Source organism: Diceros bicornis, chromosome 13 (assembly GCF_020826845.1).
Source record: "Diceros bicornis minor isolate mBicDic1 chromosome 13, mDicBic1.mat.cur, whole genome shotgun sequence".
NCBI classification, from domain to species: Eukaryota; Metazoa; Chordata; class Mammalia; order Perissodactyla; family Rhinocerotidae; genus Diceros; species Diceros bicornis.
The window spans coordinates 38,719,898-38,735,670 of record NC_080752.1 but is presented as its reverse complement, the minus strand read 5'-3'; the positions used below and the strand labels follow the sequence as shown (position 1 = coordinate 38,735,670).

General features: G+C 46.5%; 1 protein-coding gene across 2 annotated transcripts in view; it reads right to left on the bottom strand.

Moving 5' to 3' along the window:
- Positions 1 to 5,358, bottom strand: part of CDC42 (cell division cycle 42) — a 48,831-nt gene extending 43,473 nt beyond the window's left edge. The window contains exon 1 of one of the 2 annotated variants that reach the window (XM_058553169.1): positions 5,258 to 5,358. The gene's annotated coding sequence lies outside the window, so the exon portion shown is untranslated. Of the gene's footprint in view, positions 1 to 4,319; positions 4,546 to 5,257 lie in introns of those variants that run through there. The other variant, XM_058553170.1, reaches the window with a different exon arrangement.
- Between the last annotated feature and the right edge of the window lie 10,415 nt (positions 5,359 to 15,773).

The window sequence follows — 15,773 nt, the reverse complement described above, 5'->3', positions numbered from 1 at the left end:
TGACCAGCTAAACGCCAACTTTGCATTTCACCTGTTTTCATAAACAACAATTACATGAATTATCCTGATCATATGCTCTTCATAAGTTAGTTTCCAATAAAATGTCATTTGAGTTTAAATGTGTAACTGACAAACTAAACCAGAACTTCAGATTACTTAATTATTACTAAGTGGGCAATGGCACTTCAAAAACTTTAAACTCCTGATAATGAGCACAGACATGAGGCAATTCTACACAACAGGCAAAAAACTGAACTCCTTTAAAAGCCAAATAGGTTTCACATTCACTTTCAGATTATGATCCTTGCAATAAATTCCAGTACACTGCCTAAAAGAGATCAGGTTATACTTCAGTAGGGGGAAAAATAAAAATAAAGCACTCAACCTTGTTTCTGAAATTCCTGAAGACATCACTCTAGCAGTTCTAAAGAGCGTGCTTCAAACTTTAATGTGCATAGAAATCATTTGGGGATCTTGTTAAAATGCAGATGCTGATTCAGAAGGACTGAGATGGGAGCCTGAGAGTTTTTTTTTTTTTAATCTTTTTGCACATGGTCTTTTTTTTTTTTTTTTGAGGAAGACTGGCCCTACGCTAACATCTGTTGCCAATCTTCCTCTTTTTCTTTTTTCTCCCCAAAGCCCCAGTACATAATTGTGTATCATAGTTGTAGAGTTGTAGCTCTTCTTTGTGGGATGTGGCCTCAGCATGGCTTGATGAGCGGTGAGTAGGTCTGCGCCCAGGATCCAAACCAGCGAACTCCGGGCCCTGAAGCAGAACGTAAGAACTTAACTGTTACGCCACCGGGCCGGCCACCGGGGCAGCCGGTGGAGCCTGAGCGTTCTAATGAGCTCCCAGGTGAAGCTTACGTCGCTGGTCCATAGACCACACACTGCACATTTGAGACTTCACACTCTTGCCTTTATGACACTAATTAAGTAAGGGATAAAAATTTAAAGGAGGCAACAATCCCCACTTCATTTAAAATAATTTTTATGGTTTCATAAGATTAATCTGGGGGAGGGATGGTTATTAAAAGGTTGATGTTTGGGGGAAATGCAGATAACTTCTCAAAGGTGAGGGCCTAAGACAGACTGTAATAACAAGAACACACACCTACAGAGCACTTGCTAGGTCCCAGTGAACTGTCTTAAGTACTTCACATAGATTAAGTGACCGGATTCTCATAACAACACCCTGAGGAAGGGACTATTGCTAGCTCTATTTTACAAAAGGTAAACTTGAGTCACAGAGACATTACTTATATTGCACATAGCTAATAAATGGCAGAGCCAGGATTTGATGCCAGAGTCAGGTTCCAGAGTTGACACTTGTTTTTGTTTTTTGGGTTTTTTTTGGAGGAAGACTGGCCCTGCACTAACATCTGTTACCAATCTTGCTTTTTTTTTTTTTTTCTTCCTCCCCAGAGCCCCTGTACATAGTTGTATATCATAGTTGTAGAGCTGTAGCTCTTCTATGTGGGTCGCTGCTTCAGCACGGCTTGATGAGCGGTGAGTAGGTCTGCACCCAGGATCCCCAGGCTGCCAAAGCAGAATGCACAAACTTAACCACTATTCCACCCAGCCGGCCCCCCAGAGTCTACACTTTTAATCACTATACTAGCAGTATATCTCTCAATAACACACAGCAGAATTAAAATGGCAAATCGAAATTGCTTCCTTTTGGAGAAAATGACCCAAGTGTTAAAGTGTAGTGTTAAACAACAGAGTAAGCAACAGAGGTTCTCTTCAGGGGACAGACCACCGATGCTTGGTGAATACCATGACTCAACAGTATAGAGTTTTTTGATATATTAGAAACTATTCTGGACTTCAGCACAATAGTTAAACATTTGAGAAAAAATATTTTTTTTAAATGAGACACCATTTTGGTGGCAAAACCCCTGGTTTCACTTCATGGAATAAGAAGTTTGAGACCACTGTCCCCGGAGCAACTAGTGAAGAAGGGTTCTGACATCCAGGACTTATAATAGCAGCCATGGCAGATACAGCTGAAATGACAAGTAATGAAAATTGCTTTAGCAAAAATATTTTGGACTGAAGGGATGAGTAACTAAAAGTAGAAACTGGTAAGGTACAAAGCATAACATGACCAGGAATCTGATACCGTTTGAGCAGAGGGGAAGCAGTGGCAAAAATAAGCTGCTATTTGCAAAGAAAGAGAGGAAGGAAATAAACATTAAAATCTGAATAATTTTTAGGAGACTAAGAAGTGGTCATCAGCAAAGATTTTCTAAGCGATGGTGAACTGTCCAGATAGTACAGCTGCAGAAGACACTGGTCTGAACACATGGATAAGGTCAAGCAGGAGTAGATTAGTAATCCTCACTTCAGTGAGCCCAAATATGGATATGGCTGACCAAGCACAAAAGAAGTCTCAGGAAACACAGTAAATAAACCTATGGAATATGCAGAAAATGAAAATGTTAACCCACAGACATCAGCAAATTCATTCGAGAAACACTTCTTGCGTCCTACTATGTATCTGGCACTGTTCTAGGTGCTAGGGATATAGGGGTGACCATGTCAGGTCAAAGCCCTGCCCTCACAGAACTTACATTAGAGTGGAAACTAACAGATCTGGAAGAGAACTCTGAGGAAGGCATTATCATAAAAGCCTAGAACGAATCCCTTTAATACAGGAGGATATACAGATTTATGGGACATAAGTTAACAAAATATTCACCCCTCCTTCCCCTGCACAGGAAGCCCTGTAGTCTGAAGTGCTCCTCATTAAGTGTTCCTCATCTTCTCAAAAAAGACCCTAAAACAACAAAGAAATGCATTTAAAATGTACCTACAAAGTACAATCCGACTTTTACTTCCAAGAATGCCTATAAATACTCGTCCCAGACAGGCACAGTAAATTGTACTTCGAAGTTTTCCAAATGTGACAGTCCTTGGATCAAAACATTACTGTAACCATTTTAAAAATAACTAGAAATGCTTTTCTAATAGACCATAAAATTATAACTGGAAAAAGTATCTGAATAAAGGAAAACAAATCTTGATGTTACAGAAAACGTCAAGACTTCGTCTCAGTGGGCTTTGCGAATCTCACTGATGTCTGACATAAGCCCCCACCACCACTAACGTAGGCTTTAACACCTGCCTTAGATCGCCGAAAAATTAAATTTAACTGACTACAGGTGTTGGTTAGTATATGCAAACATTTTAAAAGCATGTGATACCTTTCTGGTTTTGAAGAAATTACTGAAAAAGAGCTCATTTTTAATACTCAGTTAATTACCAATCTCTTAGCTCCTTGCCTCAGTCTAAAAACTATAAATTCAAGCCTCTTGGATATATTTTAAAAAGAAAACTGCAAACTGATGTGTGTATTCAAAACTGCAAACTGATGTGTGTATTCAAACTTCTTAAATATAGAAGACTCAGGAATTAGGGAGCAGAAAGTGTTCCATTTTTATAATATTAAAACAAGATACATTATGGCAAACAAAAGTATTTCAGAAGATCCAAGCTCCACACCTATCCAATCACCTTCAACACTTACACACTAAGAAAGTTGATTTTAACCTACCACTTCTTTTAAGTGTTCCTTAAGCAATCTGTCCACTCTATACAAATGAGAAACAATAGGAAAGCACTTGTTCAAACAAGTACTACTCTTATAACAATGCATTACACAATTGGATCTCATTTGCTTTACAATGCTATCATTTTTCTGTGCTACTGTACCCTGTAGTCAATGAAGGTTATACAATTTGAGATGTACCTAACATTCTGGGGAACAAATACTGTGGTCCCAAAAGTCTGAAAATGTTGCTCACTTAAGTTTTTTGGTTAAAAGTCCAAAACTCGTCTTTAATTACAAAACTAAAGTGTCTAGCAAGCTGAGATTAGGCGTAAAATGAACTGATTCTCTTTCCACCACACCCTTGCCACAAAAAGCGCACGTGAGTCAAGTTAGGTACGTACTCGGCATCAATAAGTCATATGGGAGAAGTTAAACTGTGGCGAAAAGTCATTCTGGACCAAAGAAATGCTTCCACAAATTAATTCACTTCATTCGAGTACAAAAAGATCCTTAAAGTTACTGCCTACGCAAGTGGCTGTCGAAGGTGGTGTCTTAACGCTTTTTTCCTTGGCACTAGCTAATCTTGAGATTTTAAACGCTCCTGGCTTTTAGACACACTGGAGACGGCCAAGATTTCAAAAGATCATCTCTGAATACGATGCGTTGGGAAGCAAGCAAGAAATGCCCCTGGGTGACCCCCAAAGGCTGCAAAAAGCCGGCTTAATTTGGTGAGTCCCTGACTTGTAGGAGTTAAAACTCTCACCCCTTATATTGCGATGACGTAATCTTCCACACTGCATTTCTCTTGGACTTAAAGGAGAGACAAAAAACAAACGAACAAAGAAAATTTCCCCCTAAGAAGAGGAATTAGGCAAGCGGCAGGAGGTCAGTTTCGAGAGGGGGTGAGGTAACTCCCCGAAAGGGAAGCTTCAGCTGAGCAGGCAGGGAGAGAGCTGGAGAAGCCAACGGAAACGGTACTGGGAACTCGACCGAGGGCAGGCATAAAGGAGACGGGAGGCGCGGCGAGCAGGCCGGCCCGCCCGGACCAGGCGCCGGGCGCAGCGCGTCGCAGGCCAAGCCCGGCGGTCACCCCGCCACCCCGTCCCCGGCCGCCACTTGCCCGCCGCGCTCGCCACCCGCTCCCCTCCCCCGCCCGCCGCAAAATGTCCGCGGCGGCGCCCGGCGAAGCAGGAAGTCGGGGCCGGGGCGCAGGGCCGACCCCGCCCGGGACCCGGCCGCCGGCACCCCCGCCCCCGGCGCCCGCCGGCGGCTCCGCGGCCCGGCCCCCGGCGCCTCGGCCCGCCGCCCGCCCGCCGCCTCGGGGCCCGCGGGGCCGGCCGGGGGGAGGGGAGCCCGGCGGCCGGGATGGGTGTGACCCCTTCCTTCCGCCGCGGCGCGGTGACAGCCCGGCCCCCCCGCGCCCTCGGGCCGGCGCCCCGACCCCGGCCGCGCACCTCCCGGCGGGCCTGCGCCCCGCGCCTGCCCCGCGGACCCCCGCCCCTCCGCTCCGACAGAACCCGGACCCGCGCCCTCCCCGACGGCGCCGCGCGAGCCGGCAACCCCCCGCGCCCCGCGCTCCCAGGTCCCCCAGGATCCCCGAGGCGGGGTGTCCCCGCGGACACAGGGAGGCCGGAGCCGGCGCGGTGGGGACGGGACCACCGCAGAGCCGCTCCCGCGGGGAGCCTCGAGCTCCGCACTCACCTCAGCTCCTCCGCCGGGGCGTTGGCAGCAATGCGCGGGGTCTCCTCGGCTGCCGGACAGGGGCACGCGCCTGACGTCAGCACGCAGGGGACGCACGGTTGGGTGCCCGCGGAAGTGGGAGGGGCCGGGAGGCGAGAAGGCGAGCGGTTCAAGGCGGGCCTTGAATTCATCTACCACTCTGGCTCGGGCCGCCTATCGCGCATGCGCCAGCCGGCGCTGCTCGGTCGTTCGCCGTTGAGACCTGCACCTTTTTCTTCAGTGGTTGTTTTTATACTACTACTACAAACGGTCGTTTGCAAACTGCTTCCACTAACGTTTCTTTTGATCCTTGCAGCCTTGTGAAGCAAAGTATTATCATCCCAGTTTTGCAGAGAAGACGGAGGCTACTCAAAGGGGGGCAGTGACTTGCCCGAGACCACGCTGCAAGTGGATGGTCCCCTGGCTCCCCAGTCCTGTATTCAGGCCGTGGCGTGAGAGCAGAGTACCGCGCTCCTCATCTCTGCCTACATCCCACTGCCACAGCAGTCGTCTTTTGGTTTAGAGACTTCCTCCCCACCACAAGGCCTTGCACTGTTTCCCCTGGCTGCCTGCTCTTCACCAGCCCTTTGGTTGGCTCTCAGCCCTCAGATGTCACTGCCTTCCTAATCATCCTATCCTCACGGCACCTGTTTATCATCTGTCTTCCCTGCTAGTGTGCAAGCTTTGGGAGAATAGGAAGCTTCTCTGTCTTACGCTCAGATGTTTCCCCGTGTTACCGGAAAATAGCTTATCTTAATAATAGTTCATTTATGGATGACTACCAAAGCTATTTGCTCAAGAAAGACACCTATTTCCAATATACTTGATTTAATAGTCATATTTTCTCTTGGACTTTTTAATTACACAAGAAGAACTACACTTTTATTGATGTTTTAATAGTTTATAACATTGTGAAATTTTGGGTTGTACATTTTTGTTTGTTCATCACCATACATATGCCTCCCTTCACCCCTTGTGCCCACTCCCTACCCCCATTGCCCCTGGTAACCACAATACAGTTTTCTCTGTCCATATGTTGGTTTATATTCCACATATGAGTGAGATCATACAGTGTTTGTCTTTCTCTTTCTGGCTTATTTCACTTAACAAAATACCCTCCAGGCCCATCCATGTCGTTGCAAATGGGACGATTTTGTCTTTTTTTATGGCTGAGTAGTATTCCATTGTATATATATTACCACATCTTCTTGATCCAATCCTCAGTCGAGGGACACTTAGGTTGCTTCCACTTCTTGGCTATAGTGAATAATGCTGCAATGAACATAGGGGTGCATAAGCCTCTTTGGATTGTTAATTTCAGGTTCGTTGGATAGATTCCCAGTAATGGGATAGCTGGATCACAGGGTATTTCTATTTTTAATTCTGTGAGGAATCTCCATACCATTTTCCATAGAGGCTGCACCGGTTTGCATTCCCACCAGCTGTGTATGAGGGTTCCTGTTTCTCCACATCCTCTCCAACGTTGTTTTTTGTCTTGGTGATTATAGCCATTCTAAAGGGTGTGACATGATATCTTAGTGTTGTTTTGATTTGCATTTTCCTGATGATTAGTGATGTTGAACATCTTTTCATGTGCCTATTGGCCATCTGTATATCTTCTTTGGAGAAGTGTCTAGAAACTACACTTTTGAGTGTTTACTGTAGGCATGGTGCTAACAGTTTTGCATGAAACAGTAGCTAATGTAATACAACTACTGTATGAGTTAAGAACTGTCACCCCCATTTATTGATGCTCAGAAGTGTTAAGGGACTTGCCTAAGGTCTACAAGCCAGGCAGTGGGACAGCTGGGACTTGGACCCAAGAGCCTGATTCTAGTTGACCACTGCATTATCATACAGCCCAGCAGGTTAGCATAGAGAAGTCAGAATATAAGCTTCAGCTGTACTCCTACCCCTAATGATACCAACTATTAACATTTTGGTGTACACCTTTCCAGATATATATAGATACAGACAGATGTGTATACACATTCGTTGCACAAAAACAGAGTGTATTCTGCTTTTCTCTCTCAAAACTACATTGTGAACATCTTTCCATGTCAAGTAAATCATCGATTTTAAATGCTGCATTCTACTGCATGGGTATTATAATATTTATCCAATCAATCTCCTACTGTTGGAATTTAGGTTGTTTTTGGTTACTATAAATTTTTGACTATTGTGTTTTCTCCCTCTGCAAGGCCGGATGGCAGTGACCTTTCCTTCATCCCGTCTCACAATCCCATGAATATCCCCAGACAGTGTCTCCCCTTTCCATCAGCAGCAGTATCTTGATGGGATGTCACCCAACTGCTTGGCTTTTCCTGCCTTTTTTCTGAGGACAAGGACTCTTTTAGCACTTGGTCGATTATGTTGTCAGGTTTCTGTCAGGAGGGCCCTCCTCGACCTTTTCACAGCCCTGAAGGCAGGAGCTACTACTTGACCCAGTCTACCCCTTGCCTTGCTGCCGGCCCAGACCCCAGCCTCCTAGTGCCCCCTCCCCACTGCCCAGTGGCTGCAGCTGCCTCGCATTAACAGGAGGGGCAGCCCATGGGTCTCCAGCTCCCCTTCCCCTGTGGTTACCAGCCCAGTGTCCGTTCCTCCTTCTTCTGGTAACAGCATTTGCATTCTCCTGGAGCAGCCCCACCCTCAATTCTCAATCCATGTGGCTCTTGAGGATATGACTCTACCCCCAGTTGCAGGGATAGACATGTGACCCAGTCTTGGCCAATCAGGGCATTTTAGAGAGCCCTCTTGCCACAGCATTCCAGCAATAGGCATATGACCAAATGAGAACCAGTGAGATTCCATTCTGGGACTTTGGTCAGAACTGTCTAGTTGAGTGAATCTGTCTGCTGAGGACAGGATGCAATCATGGCACTGCTGGCAGCCAGGAGAGAGACTGCCTGAGAATAAGACCAAGATGGAGGGGGGAAAACAGAGCTGAGAGATGGAGACAGTGAACCCTAGTCCTGGTGACATTGTTTGAGCCCTTGGATCAAGTCTTGCTTCAATTTTCAGTCACATTAGCCAAGAAATTCCCTCTACTGTCTGAGCCAAGTTGAACAGGTTTCTGTTGCTTGCAACTGCAAGTTGCAAGACTCTTGATAAATCACTCTGCCACTCCTGCCCCCCATGTCTGCCCCAGTGTGGTACTTGCCACCACACTCTATGTGGATGATTCCCAAATTTCTACCTCCTCCAGCTCCTATTCCCATCCCCATTTCCAAATTTCCAGCTACTCAGAAGTCCCCTCAGCGCCACTGAAATCATCTTCCAGTTCCCACCTGCTCCAGGTTCTGCAGTGCTTATGTGTGCTTTGAGCCCCCGCACGCTTGTCCATCCAAGGATTCCCAACCTTTTCTGCATCATAAATCCTATACCCACAAAATTAATAGCCAATTTCTAGAGGCTTCCTTTAAGAATCTCTGTTTTAATTCATTTACACAGCACAGCCTTCATCTTCCCAGATTTCAGCTCTAAGTCACTTCTCAGCTCAGGAACCCCCAGTGTTTTCTCCTCTGTCTTCAAAATAAAATTCAAAGTCCTCTAGCCAATTATTCTCTGTCCTCCTGGCACCATCTTGCCTTTCCAAAGTTATTTCTTTTTTGTGTGTGTGTGAGGAAGATCGGCCCTGAGCTAGCATCTGTCAATCTTCCTCTTTTTGCTGAGGAAGACTGGCCCTGGGCTAACATCCATGCCCATCGTCCTCCACTTTATATGGGACGCCGCCACAGCATGGCTTGACAAGCGGTGCCTCAGTGCACGCCCGGGATCCGAACTGGCAAACCCTGGGCCGCCACAGCAGAGCGCGCGCACTTAACCACTTGCACCACCAGGCCGGCCCCCCAAAATTATTTCTTTTCCCTTTTGTATTAGTCAGGGTTCTCCAGAGGAATAGAATCAATAGGAGAGATAGATGATTGATAGATAGATAGATAGATAGATAGATAGATAGATAGATAATCTATGTTGACATCTATCTAATCTATCTGTCTAAAAAGATTTATCGTAAGGAATTGACTCACACAATTATGGAGGCTGATAAATCCCAAGATCTGCAGAGTGAGTTGGCAAGCTGGAGATCCAAGAAAGCTGATGGTGTAGTTCCAGTCTAAGTCCTAGGGCCTGAAAACCAGAAAAGCCGATGTTTCAGTCGCAGTCCCACAGGCTCAAGACCCAGGAAAAGCCAATGTTTCAGTTTGAGTCCAAAGCCAGGAAAAATTCTCCTTTACTTGAAGGAGGATCAGCCTTTTTGCTCTAGTTAGGCCTTCGACTGATTGGATGAGGTCCACTATATTTGGGAGAGCAATCTGTTTTACTCAGTCTACTGATTCAAATGTTAAACTCATCCCTAAAGCAGCCTCACAGACACACTCAGAATAAGGTTTGACCAAATATCTGGGCACCCCATGGCCCAGTCAAGTTGACATATAAAATCAACCATCACATCTTCCATCACACACCTTATGCTACAGCTAGACTGAATTACTTAGTATTGTGCGTGCAGGTACCATGATTTCCTTCCTCTATGCCCCTCTTGATGCTGTTCCCTTTACCTAGAACACCCTTCCCACTCATCCGTCCTAACTGTCAAGCCCCACTCTCCCTCCCACCATGAACCATACCTTTTGCCAACTGACCTTGTGTCCTTTCCCACCTCTGAGCCTCTGCAGATTCAGTGGTTCCCTTCTCTGTCTGCCAAATCCCTACCTTCTCTCCTTCAAGGACAAGCCTAGACCTCCGCTCTGAAGCCTTCCCTGACAAGCCCGGGCAACCAATCATTCCTATTACACTTTATATTTAAAGCATACCCTATCGGAATCATTTGCATCTGTGCTAACTAAACCCTTAGGCCGTGAGCAGACAGGGATCTTATCTCATTCATTTTTGTATCCTTTTACCTAATTTCCTGGCATGCTGCTGGCCCTCAAAAATATTTGATAAATAATGCATGAATGAGCGTAATGCCACCTCTTCCACAAAGCCTGCTCCGCTTCCTGCTGCCAGAAGTGATCTCTGCCTCTTCTAAACTCCACAGCACCTCTCCGAGGACTTCTGCAGGCTCTCACCCTGTTCTGTCCTGTATATCACGCTTTCTCTGCCCTACTGTTAGCTCCCAGGGGCAGGCTCGGTTTGGGACATATCCTAGTGCCTCTCACAGTGCTCTTCAGGTGCTTCAAACACAGTGAGCACTTAAACACCGGCTAAATACGAGAAGCCTCAGAACTGCGCTCTCTGCCAAATGCCGAAGACCGCAAATCCATTACCGTCTCCCCAGGACCTGCCAAGATTTACTAAAGAAGAGGAGGATCCACCTTAGAGAGGCTCTCCTTTGTGGTCTTCGGTCTTAGGATTTACATGAGAAAATCCTAATTTAAGACTTTCCTTGTGATTCATAGGCAATAAACTATAAAGAAAAGCAAGGATTGGGCCGGCCCCGTGGCTTAGCGGTTAAGTGCGCGCGCTCCACTGCTGGTGGCCCGGGTTCGGATCCCGGGCGCGCACCGACGCACCGCTTCTCCGGCCATGCTGAGGCCGCGTCCCACATACAGCAACTAGAAGGATGTGCAGCTATGACATACAACTATCTACTGGGGCTTTGGGGAAAAAAAAATAAAATATTTAAAAAAAAAAAAAGGAAAAGCAAGGAAGTGATTATTATAAAAATCCGGCTACTGGCTGCCTCTAAAAAAGGTTGTAATCTGGAAGGGATGGGAGGGGTGTGGGGAGGATGGTGCTGGCAATGTTCTGTGTTGTGACCTGGGTGATGGTTACATGGATGTTTGCTTTATAACTACTCATTGTACTATACATTTGTTTTATGTGCTTTTTCTCATGTGTAATATTTCATAAAAATAAAAGCTAGAAATAAGTAAGTAAAATAAAAATGAAGTCTCTCTGTTATTACTGAAAGGTTGATGTTGTATAAATTCCTGTCACTGAGACTCAAGCCTCCGCTTCCATTCTGATCTACTGGCTGGTCTCTCCTTCCTCTGACTGGTCACGGCCCAGGCCTTGCCAGCTGCTCTACTCTGCTGCTAAGACTCCAGATGGGCTCCTGGCTGGACCTGCCACAGCATAAGCAGCTGCAGCCTGCTCCACAGGCTCCGGCCTGCTCCTCTTACCTCTTCTGCAGCCCCTCCTGCTGCTCAGCCTCCCTCTTCCACTTTGTGCTCATCATTACACTTGTCCAGGGACCTGGACCCTTCCTGGAGTCAGAGAAAGGAAAGGAACTGACCGAACCTGTTTTCTACTTGCATTTTCTTTCACTGGCCCAGGCTTGCCTCCTTCATCTCTGTTACACATCTCTGGGGAGACAATCTGGGTCACTGAAGAAGGGTGGATAAGATGGGATAGGGGAGAGAAAAGTCTACAAATAACTGAGCAACTCCATCCCCATCCAGTAGGGTTTAGTAAGAACCCAGAGGCACATGGCACATTGATGAAGTTTTAACTTGAAAACGATCTGAGAATCGCTCATGTGGACCAATTGGTCATGGTCACGTTGTGACCAATAATCAACAGTTAGTGAGTGTCTCTTATGTGCTAGGTACCTCAGATGCAAAGGGGAACGATAGCCCCCTGCTTAACCCCTTCTCGAGGCTCTTGTCCTTCTCTCCAAATTCCTCTGGACCATGCACTCACTCACTGGGCTCCAGCCATGCTGCCCTCTTTGCTGTTCATCAGACATAACCGAGCTTCCCGTGCCAACCTCAGAGCCTTTGCACTTGCTGTTCTCTCTCCTGCTCTGCACTCCCCTGCTCCTTGTCACCCCGTAGGTCTTTGGTCAAATAACACCTCTTCAAGGAGACCTCCCCCCATCCAGCTTAAGTAGCACCCTCAACCCACTATCACACCACACTGCTTTATTTTTCATAGCCTTACCACTATTAAAAATGATCTCACCTCTTTATTTTTCTTACTCTCTCTTCCCATTAAAAAGTAAAATTGAAGGGCTTCCTTCACCACTGTACCCTCAGTGCTAGAATGCAGTATATACTCAGTAAATTTCTGCTGAGAAATACAATGAATGAAGATACCATCCCTACTGAAATAATTAAGGTCTCATAGAAGGACAAGCAATCATCAAAATAAGTGCTAGGACGAGAGCGTGTACAAGGATCTAGGGGAATAAAAAAAGCAGAGTATTCACAATAGTTACACTTAGCATTTATTATGTACTTTCTATGTTCCAGGTATTGTTCTAAGGGTTTAATATGTATTATCTCACTTGAAATGCACAAGAACTCTGGAATATAGAAACCATTATCTTCAACAAAAATGAGGCATGAAGAGGTTAGTAAACTTGCCCAAAATCATACAGCTGGCAGGTGGAGGAGCTGGGATTCAAACCCAGAGCTGGTCAGGGAAGGTTTCCCAAGGAGCAAGGTTTGATCTGAGTTTAGAGGACTTGCCTAAACTGGCCAGACTAGGGTGGGGCATGCTGAAAGAACAGAAAGATTCCTGGCAGAAAGAGCAGGCATGTCCAGGTACATGGGCATGGAAAAGCAGGATGCTAAGGGGAGAGATGAATCTCACAGATATAATGTTGAACATAAGAAGCTAGACACAAAACGGTATATACTGTATGATTTCATTCGGTTCAGAAACAGACCACTTTACTGGAGGGCAATAGAAATCATAATAGCAGTTACCTTTCAGGGCATTAATAACTAGGAAAGACATGAGGGAGACTTCTAAGTTGCTGGCCATATTCTGTATCTTCCTCCGGAAAGTGGTTATAGCGGTACACCCACTTTGTACAAATTCATGAAGCTGTACAATTAAGATTTGTGCATTTTACAGGATGTACTTTATATTAAAAAAATTAAAGGTCACTACAGCAGTAGTATTGGCCTAAAAACCAAAACACCTGCGATTTTTTAAGAAGTGTAGAATTTTTTCGATGATGAGATCTAATGCCTGTGGATAAGATAAGCAACAAGGAGAGAAATAGGGAGTGAGAAAAACAGGCTGTTAGGTGTAGAAATTAGAAATGAGAAGATGGAGCTGTTCAAGAGAGAGGCTCAGAAGAAAAGAACAAGATCAAAGGGACAGCTGAGAAAGAGTCACTAACGGAATCTTCCCCTAACCAAGCAGATTCAGCTACGATAGCATTTACCGAATGTTTCTCTGCTTCCGGTGCTGTGCTAGGGTGACCCTAGCTGGGAATAAGACAGAAACAAGACAGATATGGAAACTGAAGCTCAGAGAGGTGACATGACTTGTCTGAGATCACACAGCTCGTAAGTGCTGGAGTTATCTTTGCTACAAACATCCCATTTGTGCTGCTAAGACAGGGCTCCAAAACACTAAGCATTGGCCCCAGTTGAAGGCGGAGTTTTGGCTCAGAGGAAGTGAAGGGGAGGCCCGGGCTGCTGTGGTGGTGTTGGTGGCTTCCTGACTAGGAGATACACCCAGCTTCAAAATCACCATTCTGGCCAGTCAGGTTGTTGCTAGGCACCAAGAGGGGGGCCTTGAGCTTTCAAGCGGAGCCAGCCAAGGGCAGTTAACCTCACCTCCTTGCAAGGTAAGGTGCAGAACAGAGAGGGAAGCCAGCCACCTGAGGGAAGCCTTCCCTTTTTTTTGGTTTTCTTTTCATTGCCATCCCCAGCACTTACACGGGAACTAATCATCTCACTCCCTGCCCCCTTCCCAGTGTAACACTTACTGGTCTCCCATGAACTCTAGTTATTTGTGTTCACTACAAGGAAACACTGAAGTCGGGAGCAACCATGTGTCTCCTTGAGGATCAGCCACGTGCAGGCACCGTGTGAGAGGCCAAGAACGTAGAGATTCCCTCTTCATAGAGCTCACAATCTGCCTGGGGACACAAACTAGACACTGCCTTGCAGTGTGATACTTAGAAAAGGCCTTGGCACATTGGGTATAATATATATTTGCTGAATGATCAGGGACCGAGAAGAACTCAAGCTGAGGTGTTATAGGAGCTCACAGGAGGGTTTCAGATGCCGATGCAAGGCAGAAGTCAAAGAAGGCTTCACGAAGGTGACCATGCCTGTCTGCATCATAAAGAATGTACAGGAGGGCCAGCCCGGTGGCGCAAGTGGTTAAGTGCGCGAGGTCCGCTGCGGCGGCCCGGGGATCGTAGGTTCGGATCTCAGGCGCGCACCGACGCCCCGCTTGTCAAGCCATGCTGTGGTGGCGTCCCATATAAAGTGGAGGAAGATGGGCACGGATGTTAGCCCACGGCCGGCCTTCCTCAGCAAAGAGAGGAGGATTGGCAGATGTTAGCTCAGGGCCGATCTTCCTCACAAAAAAAAAAAAATGAACAGGAGTAGGCTGGGGGAGGAGAGGGGGAGGGGAATTCTGGGCCAAAGGAAAATGTCCAATAAATGCATGGCAGTGGGTGGAAAATGCTTAGCAAAATAGGCAAGTCATTGTCAAGGGCATTGCACTGAGCTGCCTGTGGAAATTGACCACACACGATGCTCCTGGGAAGGCCAGTTACATTTGAATTCTCCAGCCACCACCACCATTGTGGTAGATTCCTCCTGGCCCCCACACCTCCTGGAGTTGGCCTCCTCTCCAGCAGCCAGGGCCTGGCACCCACTCACTGCTCAGGGAGTAGCTGCCCAACAGATGACATATTTTTCCATGGCACCAGCCAGTTGCTGGGAATCTCATATTACCTTGTGGTCCCAACACTGGTTTTCACCAACAGCCATCTGGCAGGAGCATTTTTCACTAACTAGATGGAATTATTCTTTTGTGGAACTTGGAGTCAAAATAATCACAAAGGGAAAATTAGACACGAGACATTTTAGAAATACTTCCCTCTAGCTCCTTACCTTTGTCCTCCTCCTTCCCCATCACTCACAGTATTAAAAGCGTTTAGAGATCTTTAGAATTGAGGTCTGGATTGACTCAAGAGATGACAATGACAGGCACTGGGGGTAACTGGGTGGTGCCAACTGAGTAGAAAAAGCACAGGAATCTGCAGTAGCAATAGATATAGGGAATTACTGTACTCCCAAATCCCCACAGAGCCCTGGAAACACTGGAGTTGGTCTACTCTTTGATATCCAGGCAGTGTGACCTCACGGCAAGAACATGGGGCTAGAGCCAGCAGAAATGGAGATGAACTCCAGCTTCCCTCTTACTCCAGCTTCTCCTCTCACTGGGTTTGTCTGGGGCATCTGTAGACTCACTTCCATGGGAAAGAGCTGGTACCACAGGGTTGCTGGGAGCCAGTGTTGGGCAATTGTGAAATGTACCAGTCCTGGTTTCAGACCCTGGCGGTTGAGTCCTGGCTCTGTCACTTACTCTTTAAACTTCACTTATGCTTTGGAGGTTTGACCCCATACCTAAATCCTCTACCTTGTGTTTTTTACTGGAAAGGGTAAGGCTGGGTATTAGCCATACAACGTACTATGTGGCTGCTAAAAAAAATTTTTTTTTTTTTTTGAGGAAGATGGGTCCTGAGCTAACAGCGGTTGCCGATCTTCCTCTTTTTGTTTTTCTCCCCAAAGCC